Source organism: Amphiura filiformis, chromosome 17, assembly GCF_039555335.1.
Source record: "Amphiura filiformis chromosome 17, Afil_fr2py, whole genome shotgun sequence".
Taxonomy (NCBI): domain Eukaryota; kingdom Metazoa; phylum Echinodermata; class Ophiuroidea; order Amphilepidida; family Amphiuridae; genus Amphiura; species Amphiura filiformis.
In genome coordinates, this window is record NC_092644.1 from 11,435,680 (window position 1) to 11,449,910 (window position 14,231).

Consider the following 14,231-nt stretch of genomic DNA (forward strand, 5'->3'; position numbering starts at 1 on the left):
TCTGCTGTACTAAGTGCTAAAACAACACCATCGTGTACAAAACGAAGTCGAAGCGAAGCCGAGTAATATTTTTCGATTGGTGATTGGTCACAAATGGTCACATGACAAACATATCTAATTTCATTGCATTTATCAGGTTCTTTTAGACATTGATCAATCGTTTTAAGTACTTCCAAGTATTTTATGAATAATATACTATACCCAGTTTAAATTTCAGCGTAAAGGGTGCCCGAAAATCTTGTCAAATATGCTAAGTTAGTTTCCCAGTTACCACCCAACGGTCCGCTTGCCAAATTGGCATTTAATTTTCTGCACGCATGTGTGCTGACCTTTGACCTCAGTCTATGCACGCCATTTTCTGTGAAGATTTCGCGGGGTGAACTGTTCAATATTCAGAGATATATTTATTACTTTCCTGCCATTTCTACGTATAATATAAGGCACAGACGAAGACAATCAATTAAGATCATTTGGTGAGTACTTCATGTGTTCTATAAGCACTATCAATTATTCGAGGAGGTTCCCACCAATATCCGGAAAGTCTCATAATAAACACACATGACACATGAAGACTTGAAGTTGAAGTCATGATTTAAGAACAAACAGCAGAGGTCATTATATAACAGGCAGTCAGACTTACCTCACTCAGTGCTGCACTAGTACAAGGAACTTATACGATGTCCTCATTCACAAACTGTAGGTAACCTAGGCAAACCTTAGTTAACACATTTACTAGTCAGCGAATTCGCCGAGACCGGGGCCCCAACACAATGCATACTTACATAAAAAATTGAAATTTTTTCGAGAATAGGTGGGTGAAGGAAACCTACATAAATATGTTTTCTATACTTCACTTGACCCAAATATATGATTTTTTATGGTGATAATCAAGTCGCACATGGAATTTTAGAGGATTTTGATAGCAGTTCCATTATTCCATTAAAAAAGCTGCCATCGCCATGAGACTAAGATCTAGAAACACCCCAAAATGCCGTTTTGGGGAATTTTGCTAGCTGAATCTTTTTGATGAAAGTCAATCTTTGACAAGATGTAACTTTGCTACGGAAAGTGCTATGAAAAAAGGTTTTCAGTTTTGGCTTAGTTTACTCAAGGGCTTTAATTTGATATATAAAACGATGCAATTTGATGGCAAATTTGAATTCACCTAGGATACCTACAAACTGATACTATCATAACTATCTGTCCATCGTATAAGACTGTTACCGTACGGCAATGTCAATGAATGTGGTGAAGGAATATTACACAGTCACTCAAAGGCCCTTTTTTCAGTGATTTCACAGGAACATTAAAAAAATGGAAATTTGTCAGAGTTGCTTAGAAATAAAGAATAAGTCTACAGAATTTCATTAAACCACTTTTCCCCTGAATACATCGACAAATTAGTCAAAAACAGAAGTTTTAGAAAGGTTTTCTACTTCAACTCAGATCGACTCGAGAAAATCGAGATTTTCAGTACAGTCGCCACCAATCGACTGGAAAAACTTCCTAGTCCAGTGTTTCTAACACGGGGAAGTAGAGTCTAAATTGATTTAAAACCCTTAAAACAGACGCTTAATTTTTGTAGTAGAAAACAAAATAAGCAATATTAAAGGTCACCGAGGCAAACTAATGGTCAATTCAAATATGAAAAACAGTTAAAATTGTGTATTTTGTTTAAAATAGTAGCTACTGATGTAATAAGTAGTAGAAACAATACATAAGCGTGTTGGTGCGTGGAGAGTGAGCTTCTTTCGATCTCGAGTCGGACTTTTTGTACTGTCAGTATCAAAAGTCCAGAATCATGTTTGTCTAAAATACACGGCTTTCGACCGAACCACTAGCAGGCTATGTTAGCACATCTATGCCAATTACAAAGGTACCAAAATCTGAATTTTGATGATTTTTACGATCGTCCGGATGAGCAAATCACTGAATGGGCCTTTAATCAAGAATAGGCTCCATCATTTTTTTATTATGAACCCTCCCAGTCTCCCGAAACATCAAAACATCAAAAGTAGACATGATCACATTTTGAACATGTGAGGGCGGTCTTCATTAAGCTTACTTGTGATCCAAGCTCCTGTCTTAACTGTGTAATCCAATAGGAAAATGAAGAAAATTTGGATTTTGACCCTCAAAAGTGCAAAACTCCAACCTGCATGATTTTTAGAAAATCTGCATTTGAATAATATTTGATACTATCAAGTAATGAAAGCCACATTTCATGAAACATTTGCGAAAGTTTTGTAAAATGGCCCTTCGTGCTCAAAAATTTAGCCATAAAATACATACACACAGTCACACATGTTATGACATAGTCATAGGAGAGCTAGGAATGAGAGCAAAAAGTAGGAAGTTACCACGGTACTTTCCATGGAAACTTTTACCAAACCGACAAAGTCTCCACGGAAGAAAAATCAAGAAGCACAAAGTCACCACGGATATTGATCGTGAAGGACGCTATGGTGTCTTTTGAAATGTCCACGGAAACTATTACCAAACAGGCAAAGTCACCACGCTGATCGATCGCTATTTGCATAACAATGAAACAGGAAACGGGGGTGCTGGATGAGCTGACCTTTGACTGTTATCACAAGCAAGCTTAATTAATCAAGTTAATTAGTCGGGTGGTGGAGGAAGTAATAATAATAATAATAATAATAGCTTTATTTTTACACATATCAAGTTGATTTAATTAAAATCTAGTCAACTGGACTTACTATTTATTGACTGGCGACGTTTCACATCCTATCCTGGATGCTTCCTCAAGCCGTCTGATTTTTCGGGCGGCGATTGGTCAGTGACCCGTGACGGGTCACAGAACTGAGACGTCGAGGATCTTTTGGATTGCAGAACTGTAGGCCCCCGCCAAGTTGTGGCGTAGACCTCCTCCTCTGTTCAGAGATGGCTCCTCCCGCTTCACATAAACCGCCTCTTTCACACCTCTTTCAAACCACCGCGATTCTCTGTCCAATATGACAACGTCCTTGTTGTCAAATGTGTGGTTGGTACTATTGAGGTGCGAGTATACAGCCGAGTCTCCGCAAGCGGAAGCGCTTGCTCTTCTATGCTGGTACATGCGCTTAGCCAGCGGTTGCTTGGTTTCCCCTATATATAAGTCCTTGCATCCATTGTCTGTACATGGGATAGCGTAGACAAGGTTATTCTGTTTGTCTTTCGGGACTTTGTCCTTAGGGTGAACAAGTTTTTGCCTCAGTGTGTTGGTGGGCTTAAAGGAGACAGGGATTTGGTATCCTCTAAAAATTCTGCGAATTTTCTCGGAGAGCTCTGACACATAGGGGATGGTGACGTTGTGTCGTCGTTTCTCTTCCCCTGCTGTTGCAGTATGTGAAGCGTCGTCCTTTGTTGGCGATTTTGGCTTATGAAGCGCTTTCTCAAATGTCCATTTGCGATATCCACAAGCACCAAGTGCAGATTTCAAATGCTTGTGTTCCTTGGTCTTAGCGTCTTCATTCGATGAAATAGTGTCCGCACGATGGAATAGCGTTTTGATAACCCCTAGTTTATGGACTAATGGGTGGTGAGAGTCAAATAGGAGATATTGGTCCGTGTGAGTGTCTTTTCTGTACACAGAAGTGATCAGTTCACCATTACTTTGGATACTGACGAGGCAATCCAGAAACGCGAGTTTTCCGTCCTTAGGTTCCTCCTGCGTAAACTTGATGTGTTGGTTCACGTTGTTGATGTGCGCAAAAAATGGAACAAGCTGATCTTCCTTGATCTTTACCCAGGTATCATCCACGTAACGGTACCAATGCGATGGCGCTGTACCCGTGATACGACTCAAGGCTCGGCGTTCAAAGCGTTCCATAAATAAGTTCACAACTATCGGAGAAACCGGGAACCCATGGCACAGCCATGGCGTTGTCTGTAGAAGTTTCCATTGTATACGAAATATGTAGTGTTCAAACAAAGTTCTAACAATGAACATACTTGATCAGGATTAAGCTTTGTTCTTTCGCTTAGCGTGTTGTCGTTGATCAGAAACTCCTTCACAACATCAACGGCTTCATCCGGTGGAACACATGTGAAGAGGGCAGACACGTCATATGATGTAATAGTCTCCCCTTCTTCCAACTGAATGTCCTTGATTTTTTCAACAAAGTCTTTGGAATTAACGATGTGGTGTTGCGACTTACCGACCAATGGACCGATTATATGCTAGGTGTTTGGCGACATTGTAGGTAACAGAGTCTATGCTGCTTACGATCGGTCGTAAGGGGGCGTGCTGTTTGTGGGTCTTTGGTAGCCCGTAGAATTTAGGAACCGACTCCCCCGGGTATAATTTGTAATACAAGGGTCTGTCAATAACCTCCGATTTCTCAAGCTGCTGTAGACAATCGATCACTTTCTTTTTATATCCACTGGTGGGGTCCCTTTTAAGGAGTTCATAGGTCTTAGAATCACTCAATAATTCACTCACTTTCTTGTCGTAATCACCCTTGTCCAACACAACGGTACATCTGCCTTTGTCAGCTGGTAAGATAAAGATGTCCTTATCCTTTCCAAGCGAATTAACAGCCTCCTGTTGCTCTTTATTCAGGTTAGAGTTCGGAACCTTAGCGTTAACTAAACACGATGATATTTTTGTTCTCAACTCGTCCGCTGTCGATGTATCCAAATTGTTGTGTTTAATGGCTGACTCTGTTGCTGTTATTAATTCCACATGGGGATGCGATCCGGCGCCATCGAATAATTCAAGCCCTTCATGAGTACATCTCTCTCCACAACACTGAGCGGTCTACTAGATAGGTTCTTCACCCATCTATCTTTTAAATCACTATCTGGATGTAATCCATCATTATTTCTCCAGTTCTTATCCAAGTCCGACCTCGACCGCCGTGTAGACGGTGCAGAATTCTGCAGCCTTGCGTATTTGTTTTGCTGTCTCTCTTTCGATTTCTGGTGTTGTGTCAATTGCGACTGCGCCGTGAACTGTGACACGCGATCATGAACATCACCTGGTAACCGGTCACGCAAATTATCAGAAATCTCACTCACTTTATTTTTCAAGACATTTATCGTAAAATTCGTCTGGCGAACACGTTCGTTTAATAAATCCTTTTGAGCTTTGGCTATGATTTTCTCAGCCTTGTATCCCTTTACGAGAGGTTTAATCCATAAACTGCGGGGTGTTACGTTTGAATGCAGGCAACGCAAATTGAACCGTAGTTGATTTCTATAGTCCGCTAGTTTCCTCGACGTTTTCTCAAAGTTCTCACCGAATTTAGGCAATCCTTGCCAAATTGGTTACCGATATATTTGTGTATATTCTCAGTCATCCAGGTAAATAAAAATATCAAGTTGATTTAATTAAAATCTAGTCAACTGGACTTACTATTTACTTACTTATTATTTATGCTTCCTCAAGCCGTTCTGCAATCCAAAAGATCCCTCGACGTCTCAGTTCTGTGACCCCGTCACGGGTCACTGACCAATCGCCGCCGAAAAATCAGACGGCTTGAGGAAGCATCCAGGATAGGATGTGAAACGCCGCCAGTCAATAAATAGTAAGTCCAGTTGACTAGATTTTAATTAAATCAACTTGATATTTTTATTTACCTGGATGACTGAGAATATACACAAATATTTATTTATACACGGTAAAAACATGTTCAATACAGTATTGTTCTTCCACATGTCCGTGTGGATATTAAAAATATTACTAACAAACACAAGTTAATATAAAATATAATATATTAGTGTACATAGACTAAAAACTAAAATTAATACGATCTTTTACTAAAAAACAAAATATATATAATAAATAAAATAGTAACCCTGCATTCTTCCTCATACAGTCACGCTCTCACATGCACTCCTCTCTCACCCTCTCAACACACATCCTCCATACATCTTTCACAATAAAACGTTATAATATGATTTATGTACAAGTTATATTTAAATTATTAAAACATATCATCAAGACCACTATTGCACAAAAACATACAAAATGATAAATTATTCAAAAATATTATTAGGAAATAAATTATTAAAACACATCGTGATAATTTGCAGGCCCACTATTGGAGGTGGAGGAGCTCTGTGTAATTCCAATGGGAAGTTGGTGTGCATTAAGAATTTCTGCACTTTGGTGCATCTAACTTAGTACAACTGCATTTTCATAGTGTTAATCTTAATTTTAAACTTAAGCAATTAAGAATTTAACAAGCTTTTAATTTATGCAGTGGAATATGTGTGTCATGCAATTCCGTGGGGTTTAAACAACTTTTTAAGGCATATAAGGGAAAACTCGAAGGCATATAAGGGAAAACTCGAAGACTGTAATTAAATCAAATTGATATTTTTATTTACCTGGATGACTGAGAATATACACAAATATTTATTTATACACGGTAAAAACATGTTCAATACAGTATTGTTCTTCCACATGTCCGTGTGGATATTAAAAATATTACTAACAAACCCAAGTTAATATAAAATATAATATATTAGTGTACATAGACTAAAAACTAAAATTAATACGATCTTTTACTAAAAAACAAAATATATATAATAAATAAAATAGTAACCCTGCATTCTTCCTCATACAGTCACGCTCTCACATGCACTCCTCTCTCACCCTCTCAACACACATCCTCCATACATCTTTCACAATAAAACGTTATAATATGATTTATGTACAAGTTATATTTAAATTATTAAACATATCATCAAGACCACTATTGCACAAAAACATACAAAATGATAAATTATTCAAAAATATTATTAGGAAATAAATTATTAAAACACATCGTGATAATTTGCAGGCCCACTATTGGAGGTGGAGGAGCTCTGTGTAATTCCAATGGGAAGTTGGTGTGCATTAAGAATTTCTGCACTTTGGTGCATCTAACTTAGTACAACTGCATTTTCATAGTGTTAATCTTAATTTTAAACTTAAGCAATTAAGAATTTAACAAGCTTTTAATTTATGCAGTGGAATATGTGTGTCATGCAATTCCGTGGGGTTTAAACAACTTTTTAAGGCATATAAGGGAAAACTCGAAGACTGTAACATGTATAAAAATAAATTGCATGATTTATTATAAGATTGTTTTTGTTTGATGTTCAAAGTACTTAATAAAATAAGAAATTGGAAAAAAACCTTAGAAAATCAATATTATTTGATATCAGAAGAATTCAATTTGATATGTCTGATGTTCTCTCCTGTCACACAAAAAATACCAGAGCACTTAATGTAAAATTTCCTTTGGCTAAAACTGGCATTACTTTTATACATGTATAAATATCTAATTCACATATAGGGTGTTCAAAAAAATCTGGCATGAGTACAGGTCCGAGGACATTGGAAATTGGGACCCGAGTACGGGTACTACAAGTCTGCCTTGAAGTAAACTTTATATTAAATCTAATGATATGTACTTAAAGTGTATGTAGCTGGGATGAAAAGCCGACCAAGCCGATCAATTGAAAATTGTGAACTTTCAAATAGACATTTTTTTTCCCGAAAAGACCTAATTTTTTTTTGTGTTTTTCATCCCAGCTACATACACTTAAAAGTACATATCATAATCATTAGCTTTATAAAGTTTACTTTACAATCCGGTGTTCTACACAGTGCATTTATCTAATTCCAATCCTGAGGGTGGTGTAACTCAAAGCTCATACGTATTGGTCTGTGTGAGAAGGTTTTCTAACTTAGACTTTTATCTTCACACTGCCATCACTAACAACGCGATATAAATGCGCTATAATTTGAGAAAAATGCAAAAATAGGCACAAAGTTGGCCAGGGGTGTAGTACCCCCTTAAGCATTTCAGTCCAAAGAAAATATGCGATAGCACAAAATTTAATACAACATTTAAAACATGCTCCAAATTCACTAAAAACATATCAAAATCTTCGTCTGGGCCTAAAGATCACAAAAATGTAAGTAACATCTCTGCACATAGAACATAATAATAGTTACTAAGTTATGAAGCTCAGCATGTCTAAGATCAATTCAATTTGCATGTTGTACAGGCCGGTTGAAAAATGAAAGTTGCTCCATTTTTTGTTTAAGTGGGGGCAAACTGTTCCTCAAGTTCAAGTGATTCAGGGAAAGAATAGTTACTATGTAAAGTTCAGAAGAGAGATGATAAATAAATATTTAATCCTATTGAATCCAACATTATTTAACTCTTTGCCGTGTAACATACTAACTAGACATGGTAGATAGTGCAAACTTTTCATTTTCTGAAGCCTCTAAGCTAGATGAACAATTTGTCTTGATTTTTACTAAAGTGGGAGCAACTTTGGACCCATTCACAACAAGCAATTCGAACTTGGACCTTTTGTGTCCCATAACTTCTTAACTGTAGATTGTATGCGCACAAACATTTCTGGGATCCTTGGGATGGATGAATAATTTGACATCTTGGAAAGTGTTCTTGGTATCAAATTTGCCCCCTATATACTATCATATTGGGTCTTTTTGAGGGTCACAGTCTCAAAATTCTGCCTGGCAGACAATTGAATCAAATTCAGTATACCCAATTAAAAAAAAAGCTGGTTGTCAACTTTTACGCAAACTTGCTGGTTGGAACACGGTCTAGTAGGCCAATCAAATTAAGATGAGTAAGGGGTTAACCCATCACTAATTGCAACAGAATCCATTTAATCACCATAAATATCAAAAAACATTATTATTAAAAGAAGTCCCCGAAAATCCAAGTAGTGGAACAGTACCTAATTTGCATAAATCCAAAATGGCTGCTTATACAGGGTTGGAATTTCAAAGTTGATCAAATCCTGTTACTTGCTGTTAAAGTAAATTCACACCAAACCTCAATCCTTTGTGCATCCTTTTAAGGTTGGTCTGAACCCTGGAATTATGGAAACTTTTGGGCCTCATAACAGGGCTGTCAACTTTTGGAATTGCTTGGCGTGAGACAGAGACGCACCGGGATTTGGCGACTCAATGTTCATTTTGACCCATGATTATTTGAGCCTAGTACACTACCCAACAAACACACTTTTACAAAAAACGTTAAAATGTCCGGTTTTATAAAGGGTATAAAATCGTTTAAATAACAGTCAAAACATTTTTGAAAACTAGATGCAAACATTCTAAACAAAATACTATTTTAAAGTGTCGTATTTCGCACAAATATTTGCCCAAAATATATTGCAGCTTACATACCGTACGATATAGGCCTTGCATAGCCTAAACCTTGATTAGGCGTATAATTATTTCACTATTATAAACGGTATTTTTTTGGCCTACTTAACTTAACAGTTTCATATATCATGATATGCCTACATATTGAGGTTGTATATTCCATTATCAAGTTATGTTAGGTTCATTAATGTTTTTTTTCTAATGATTTAGTAATGTCCACATCTCACTTTGTATTACATTTTCATGTCATAATTTGTATTATTATATATTATATTATATTATATTATATTATATTGTATTATATATTATATTATAGCCTATATTATATTATAGCCTATATTATATTATATTATATAGTATTATAATTATTCTTATTATATGTCTATTATAGCATATGGAGGATAAAGTGGTCGGTGGTCACAATCAAGAAAGTGTGACGTGATTCAGTATGCAAATTTTATATAATAGCAACAATCATTCATTCTGTTAACACTGGAGGTAGTGTAAATGGCGATTTATATGTTCCATAGTGCAATACAAATTATGGTAAAAGCTCTTTCCAATACAAAGGTAGCGTATTATGAAATGTTATTTCGAAAGATATTCGTCAAGTCAACTCACTAATGCAATTCAAAAAGAAACTCAAAGAAGACCTGAAATTGTAGCACAACTAATTCTGCAGCTCATACATGTCAAATGTTTTAAATACTTCGTGTTTCTCTTTCAATTATTATTAATTACAAAAACTTGGTTTTCATGCTGTATAATATTTATATAAGGTATTTTAATGCTGTGTAATGTTTATGTAAGCTCAATTTCTTATGGTTTTTAATAATGTATAATGTATATTCTACGTGTATTTAATGCTTTTATATGTTTGTCTCAGGGCCCTACTGAAAATCAACATTGTAATATTTGTTGAGTAGGTTACCCTGCTTAAATATGGTTAATAAATAAATTAATTAATTAACAATAGGAGGATATAATTCGATTATCAATAATATATATTGTTTGGTTCATATCTACTGATATAAGAGCTTTTAATTATAGAGTATCATGATTTGAAGTGGTCGGAAACCAGGAAATTTGATCAACTTGACCAAGGTAATCAGCTCATATGCAAATGCCGCACTATATGCATATACAATAGCAACAATAGCGGGGGTATAATTCTATTATCAATAATATTCAATAATATTGTTTGGTTCATATCTACTGAAATAAGAACTTATGACTAAATAATAGAGGATAATTATATCGTCGCACAAAACAGTAGTTTCGAGGATTCGAATAGTGCAACCAGCATTACGATTTTCAACAAGCGTTTCAAAGCGACTGGATTGATAGACTACCGTGGCTACTTTTACAAAAATAGGGAAGTCACCATGTCTACTTTTACCAAAATGACAAAGTCGCCATGGGTGTAAAATAATGTAAAGTGAGCTCAAACTCTATTTTTCTGAATTCTGCGCTCAAAATCAAAAGCTATAAATTAGGCCCTATACATTGAAGATATAGTTGATGAACGTGGGGTCTGCAGGTATACATGTGTGGGGTGTGTGGGTTTTGTTGTTAGTGTGAATACGCTTTACATGCTTACTCCAAAAAGTTGAGACCATTGTATACCGTACCACCAGAAACCCTCATCGGTGCTATCTACTGTAGATAGCAAGCTACACAATCTTACATGTGCTATCTCAGTAGAGATGGTATTAATTATGTATCATGCTGTGTTAGAACTAGAAAATTATAATATATACGAGTGTGTATAATTATGCCCTTATAGTCCCAGTATCTACAGCATGCAGTTCAATTGCGGTACCTCTTCAGGTTCAGTATATAATTTATAGGTCTTTTGGTGCCAAGTTGATCGCTAATCTTAAGGGGCACTTCGTATAATCAACATCATCATCCCCCATCATCATCTTGCACCAAGGCCATAAGATGGTATAGCCAGTTTTAATTATGTATGACATGGCAAGTACTATCATGCTTTTTAATATAGAAAATTAGGCTATAATATGCGAGTGTATAGGCCCTAGACCCAGCAGTGTTCATGTCACAGCATGCATTTTAAGTGTTCAATTGCGGTATAGGCCTACGACTCTAGTCTAAGTTCACTGTATGATTTATATATAGGTCTTTTGGTGTCAAGTTAATAGCCAATCTTAAAGGAACACTTCGTAATCGCTGGCATCACCCCCACCGTACCCGTCCTGCTCCACACCCAAAGTTTTGTGGGGCTCCACAAAACTTATAATATTATACCATCAGAAATCTGGGAGTCATAGTTTTGTGCATGGGCCGCTCTTTAGCATAGTCATGACAATACTTTGAGTACAACTTTGTAAACAAGCGATCTGCTAGACACTAGGCATACAGTCATGATAATACGATGCTATCAACTGCATGCGGTATGATATATTAATCATTAGGCCTACAAAGCGGTTTAATAGCCATATTTGGCGGTTCTCGGCCGGGCGCGATTACCTGGCTGATGGTGACTGTACCCACTAAGTTTCATGCCCAATATGACAGTTTTTACTAATTAGACTTCAGACCCCTGGTGACCCCAAAATGACCTTCCAGAAATTTGGCTCTAAATGTTGACTGTAGGGCCTACCCACCAAGTTCCATGCCCATACGACAGTTTTCATTAATTTGACCTCAGATGACCCCTGGGTGACCTTCCAAAAAATGAGCTTTAACTGTTGACTGTATACCTACCAAGTTTCATATCCACAGGACACTTTTAGTAATTTGACCTGAGATGACCACTGGGAGGTGGCCCGGGGTCAGATGACTTACTGCGTGTTTCTACTGAGGGCCAAATTCCGTGCCATGCCGTGCCGTGCCGGGTCATGGCGGGTAACAAGCCCAGTAGAAACGATCTGGGTAATCGGTTGCCGTGTCATGCCGGGTCATGTGTCGCTTTTCGTGATCCACCTCTTGAGGTGGATCATGCCGGTCAAAGCGTGTAATACGCTCAGTAGAAACGAGCCGTGTGATCGGGTTGCCGGGTCGAGGTCATGTGTGTTGCAAAAATAACGCGATTTATATTCTATTTGTATTAAAGTAGGGGCATTATAGGCGTATAATGTAGTAGGTTCCTTCTTTCTGATATATACACTGGCAGTGGCCACATGCATGACATGTGTGACTCGTATGAACTTGATGAAGTAAAGTGGATATGACTTTACTTACTCTAGGCCTACTTCTTTATAGTTACTGAGTTGGTTATATTTTGGCTGTAAATTAATTATCATAATAGCCAATTACTAGATCCACTGGTAAATTAATGCAATTTGGATTAACGAAAACACTAAATTGTGATTAGGTCCTATGCCATGAGCTCATTGAGCTGCCATACGTAGACATTTAAATTTAGGATACAACCGTCATGCCTTGCGCTCGTTGAAATCTGTTTTCCGTACTTCCGGTTTACAGGAAAAAAATGCCGTGCATCGGCGAGACCCGCTTTCTTGTCTCAGTAGAAACAAGCTGGGTAACGGTGGCCGGATTATGATCGGTATTTTGTGCCCGGAAAATAGCGGGTCAAAAAGCCGTACGCTCAGTATAAACACGCTGTTAGTGAACATAAACTTCTTCTTGCCAGTACAGAACTACGACTTAACGAACATAAACTTCTTCTTGCCAGGACAGAACTACACCCACCCAAAAAATCTAAATGATTTGATCATAAGGATATTCTTCGTATTCAGAATGCAATTTGATGTGTCTGATGGCTCCACAAAAACACCATACAAACGCTGTTGTCCAATTAGCTCCAATTCCTTAAGCCTATTTCAATATTATAGGCCATGGCCCTACTTTATACTGAGTCGGTTTATACTTTTTTTATAGTCTTGTCATGCTATATATCACGCATCTTACGTAGGCCTATAGGCGTATTATTATAGCACTAACCGATTCGTCACGAAGACAAAGCATGAGGATAATTATAATTAAGTATAGACCTATCATTTATATTGTGTGCAATGTAAAAGACAGGAGGGTAAAATTTGATTGTAAATATAATATTGTTCGCTTCATATCTACTCAAATAAGAGTATATCCCTTTCAAGTTGAAAAATGTTGCCAATATTAACACAAGTCCCTTCAGTTTATACATGAATTAACTTAACAATTTTTGTCAATTATGTGTTACTATTTATCTTCAGGCCCGGCTTATCTACGGCCCTGCTTCAGACAATTTTTTTAATAACACATTATTTTCTTGAATGTTGAAGACTATAATGAGCAACCAGTAATACGATTTTAATACGTTTTAAGCGACTGGGTCAATAGACTACCGTGTCTACTTTTACAAAAATGACAAAGTCACCACGGCGTAAAATAAAATAGACTTGTTATACCGCCCTCATACACGTGATCACTCTCGTGGCGACTTAGCTATTTCTGTAGGAGTTTCCATGGCGTCTTTGCCATTTCTGTTCTATATTCCGTGGAAGCTTTTATGGAGACTATGTCATTTTAGTTAAATTTACTACCTGCATAGGAAGCCATTGATATTATGCTGGGACACACAATTTGGCCCATTTTGGGACATTCAGGCGAGCATACTTTTCCTCATAACATATTAACATTGTCAATTATATAGGCCTACATACATAATTGACCCCTCATTTTTTAAGTTAAATGATTCTCTTTTTAATGAAAGCAATTTTAGATGAATTTATTAAATTTCAAAATTTTATGAACATGCCTATCAAAAGCGTTGCAAAAAAATTGCACTTATACTTACTTAAGACTGTCCTTTTTCACATAACGCAGACAAAGTAGGGCCAACTTGCCTAGAAATGGTCAAATTTTGGCAAGAAATATCTCTGTGTAATCCTATGTAAGTCCCATATCACATCGTTATCGGTGATCGAGGTTTTTTTTTCTGAAGTTTGGTTGGTACCCACCAGCATCATGCATGTGACGTGACACAGCTAAAATAACAGTAAACTTAATGGTGAGCGGTCCGAATTTTGAGCCATACAAGTTTACGTGGTGAACTAGTGCTGCACTGTTGCCGACTCGTGAGCTGCTCGAAATGTCTAGTCGAGTCTAGCCATATGAT

The 14,231-nt window shown here is 37.0% G+C and overlaps 1 protein-coding gene across 2 annotated transcripts in view; it reads left to right on the forward strand.

Annotated features, from left to right (window-relative positions):
- The first annotated feature begins 231 nt into the window (after nucleotides 1-231).
- Nucleotides 232-14,231, forward strand: part of LOC140136932 (WD repeat-containing protein 5) — a 52,447-nt gene continuing 38,447 nt past the window's right edge. For both annotated transcript variants that reach the window (XR_011856790.1, XM_072158583.1), the window contains exon 1: nucleotides 232-473. The gene's annotated coding sequence lies outside the window, so the exon portion shown is untranslated. The remainder of the gene's footprint in view (nucleotides 474-14,231) is intronic.